Source organism: Crinia signifera, chromosome 7 (assembly GCF_055691185.1).
Source record: "Crinia signifera chromosome 7, ASM5569118v1, whole genome shotgun sequence".
NCBI classification, from domain to species: domain Eukaryota; kingdom Metazoa; phylum Chordata; class Amphibia; order Anura; family Myobatrachidae; genus Crinia; species Crinia signifera.
In genome coordinates, this window is record NC_139223.1 from 49,830,472 (window position 1) to 49,834,353 (window position 3,882).

At 38.4% G+C, this 3,882-nt stretch overlaps 1 pseudogene; it reads right to left on the reverse strand.

The window, feature by feature from the left end:
• Nucleotides 1–2,988: 2,988 nt before the first annotated feature.
• Nucleotides 2,989–3,107, reverse strand: LOC146024832 (5S ribosomal RNA; annotated as a pseudogene).
• Between the last annotated feature and the right edge of the window lie 775 nt (nt 3,108–3,882).

Genomic DNA, 3,882 nt, shown 5'->3' on the forward strand with positions numbered 1-3,882 from the left:
ACTACAGGGTCAGAGGTTAGCATAAATATTACATTCATGTAAGCCATATTTGATTACCTACATAATTACATGTGTTAAAAAAAAGACAAAGGAAACTTATCAAACATGTGAAAAAAGGAAACTTACAAAATAAATACTAAATGATAAATCTATATAATCTAGGAAATACTTCTAATGCCATCATGCATAGGGATGCATATAATGCGATATTTTTATCTACACACACTCATATGAGCGGTGTATATGTATCATTTATATATCATATTTTATTTTCATATATCACATTGTTATCCATATATATCTATATATATGTATCGTATTTTTGCCACAAGTTGTATCGTCAAAAAAAAAATTTTATCATCAAAAAAATTTGGACAAGTATCTTGAAAAAGGTCCCAGAGGCGGACCGAAACGTCGATGCCCACTATCATTGCCATGCTGCCTGAATAAACCCATCTTGATTTGCCTGAAAGACTGGTGAGTGACTCCATTCTGTACTATTATATATATATGTGTTCAATAGATGAAGATGCGGCGACTATTGCTCTTTTAAAGATTGAATAAATAGTAATGCAACCTGCCCTAGTCAGAGCGTAGTGTGTAAATGTTTAAAAATAGACCTAGAACCTTTATGAATAAATTAATGGGTGTGATTAATAATTAATTGGCGGTAATCACTAGATATGAGTAAAAAAAATTTTTTTACATTTATTAATACAATATAAAAAGAATAATGATACAGTAAAAATAGGGGGGGGGGGTCTGTAAAAACAAAGCAATTTCTATCCTTAAAAAAGACTATTTAAGAATACAATGAAGAGACAAATCTAAAAAATACCAATGTGCAAAAAAAAAATAAGTAAGGTGCTTATCTTTTAAAAGAGGCAGGAGGGCTAGAGTGTCCCTAGATTTGTCTCTTCATTGTATTCTTAAATAGTCTTTTTTAAGGATAGAAATTGCTTTGTTTTTAAAGATCCCCCCCCCCCCTATTTTTACTGTATCATTATTCTTTTTATATTGTATTAATAAATGTAAAAAAAATTTTTTTACTCATATCTAGTGATTACCGCCAATTAATTATTAATCACACCCATTAATTTATTCATAAAGGTTCTAGGTCTATTTTTAAACATTTACACACTACGCTCTGACTAGGGCAGGTTGCATTACTATTTATTCAATCTTTAAAAGAGCAATAGTCGCCGCATCTTCATCTATTGAACACATTTCTTCTTTTAAGTAACTCACCATTACTTGGACTTTGAGGATTGGCTGACACCCCATATAATAATTAGGGGGACATTGCCTACAATATTTATAGTAGCTGGGGACGCACAGGTGGCGCCACACATTCATTTTATATATATTATATATACATATATATATATATATATATACATACATACATACATACTGTTACCTATCTATTACTAATGGTTTCATTTTCACATTTTAATAGCAGCTGAAGAACCAATTCCAGTCGTTGTGAATGACACAACGATTTAAATATAGGAAGAAGAATCACCATCATGGACCAGAGTCATTGAGACCATCAGCAAGCCAAAGAAGGCCACATACAGGCTTGGGAACCTGAGACAAAGAGACCTACATATAGGCTTGGGAACCTAAGACAAAGAGACCCACATACAGGCTTGGGAACCTAAGACAAAGAGACCCACATACAGGCTTGGGAACCTGAGACAAAGAGACCCACATACAGGCTTGGGAACCTGAGACAAAGAGACCCACATACAGGCTTGGGAACCTGAAACAAAGAGACCCACATACAGGCTTGGGAACCTGAGACAAAGAGACCCACATACGGGCTTGGGAACCTGAGACAAAGAGACCCACATACGGGCTTGGGAACCTAAGACAAAAGAAACCCATCCCATCCCACTCCCCTTCCCCCTCCCCCCCCCCCCCCACCCGTGGCTGTTATTGCATGGCTATCGGGCGTGGCCCCTTGGCGATGGGGTTACCAGTTCTTTATGAATTGGTAGTGGCGCAGCCACCATGGACCAACGCAAAATTCATTTTGTTATTGTTACGTTAGAACAGTGTAAATGTGCTGTGAGACTTGCTGCGAGACAGTGCTGACAACTTTCAGCTTAATTTGCAAAACATCTATTATTTTATATAAATAACTGGGAAATCCATATGAATATGCAGGAAATACAGGGAGTGACAATTCTTAGTGGCAGCCCTCAGTGAGATTAGTTCTCCACATTAACCAGAGAACAGTCTCACTTCAGGCAGATGGCAAGGATTTTGGATTGCCAACATATTTGGTGCTCACAATGCCTTTAAATATGTATAAGAGACAAGGCTATAACCAGAATTTGGGGACTTTGTATAGAACCTCCTAGAGTGCAGAAATTGTCCATAGCAAACAAACTTCTACCTATCATTTTATGGAATGTACTTGATATTTGATTGATAGATAGGTGTTTGGTTGCTGCAGACAACGTCCCCATTCTACACATCTTATGCAGAACCAATATAGCGGTTACTGTCTCCCTGTCATGGTAGCATTTAGGCTGACTACAAACTGTTCGCTGATAATCCCGGTTCTCTAGAACAAAGCATATTTCCTGGTGGAATCCATAAAGCTTTATCTTTCTAGCACCCGCAAGCAGAGGTGGAAATTAATCCCAGTTGCCTGGATGCAAATTGAAATTTGGTGCCCCTCCCCCTTAATAGTCCAATTTTTTTTTTTCAATTCAGTCTGCTTTAAATGTTTAAATTAATTGTAATTTTTTTTATTATTCAAAAATTGTCTACATTGACTGATGTTAATATTCTTATTGTAAAGTGTCTCACCACTGGCTCTACTACTAGCGCGCTATGGCTGTTGAGCCTGACTAGATGATGGACCTGAAAGGTTTAAAACGTTGTGAAAAGAGTTGGTGGGGCATAGTAACAATATTCAGCCGTCTGCAGCATGAATCAGCGCTCACCGGTGGGTGTTATCTCCTAGCCCAAAAAAACCTAAAGCACCTGGTGTTCCCATGTGGTCTCCCACCCAAGTACTAACCAGGCCCAACACTGCTTAGCTTCCAAGACCAGACGAGATTGGGCCTATCCAGTGTGGTATGGCTGTATGTGAGACACATGCACTTTTTTGCCCTCTTCTACTTCTATCTATAGGTAAGCTAATAAAAAAGTTTCCTAACTGTATTGGCTTACTGAAAAAAATCATGTGTTGGTAATGTAAAAAGACCTACAGGTCATGATATTAGAAGGTGGTCTCAAATTAAACTACTAAAGAGGCTCAACACTGTTTAGCTGCCAAAAGCAGTTGGAATTGGGCCTAAACAGTGTGGTAAGTCATATATGGCAAGAAAACAGGCAGGTACATAGAGCAATACTAAAATTAACAAATAGAACAATGAAACCATGAATCGAAGCCTATCAGATACTTAGCGGCTAAGACAATACAACTATTCAGCAAGAAAAACACATATTGCAGCAAATATACAGCAATAACCAAATGCAAGAGCAAATATTAGCAGGCCTCCAAGCGCCCAGGGACGCCACACACCACATTCAAGTTTCAGGAATAGAGAAATGAGCCCTGGCTTTTGCGGGGTCATCGAAAAAGAGTGTCTGGCCATCCCCGAACACACAAAGACGAGCCGGGTAAAGCAAAGAGAACTTAATTTTAGAATCAATAAGATGCTTGCATATAGGAGCAAAGTCCCTGCGTTTAGAAGCCACCAGATTAGAAAAGTCTTGGAAGATGAGAAGATGGTCACCCTTGTAAGCAATGCTGTCAGTTCTTCTGTAGTGTTCCAAGACTTTAACCTTGTCGGCGTAGTTGAGAATACGCATGATGACTGGGCGGGGTCTACCAGTAGGGTTAGGTCTGTCAGGGCCAAT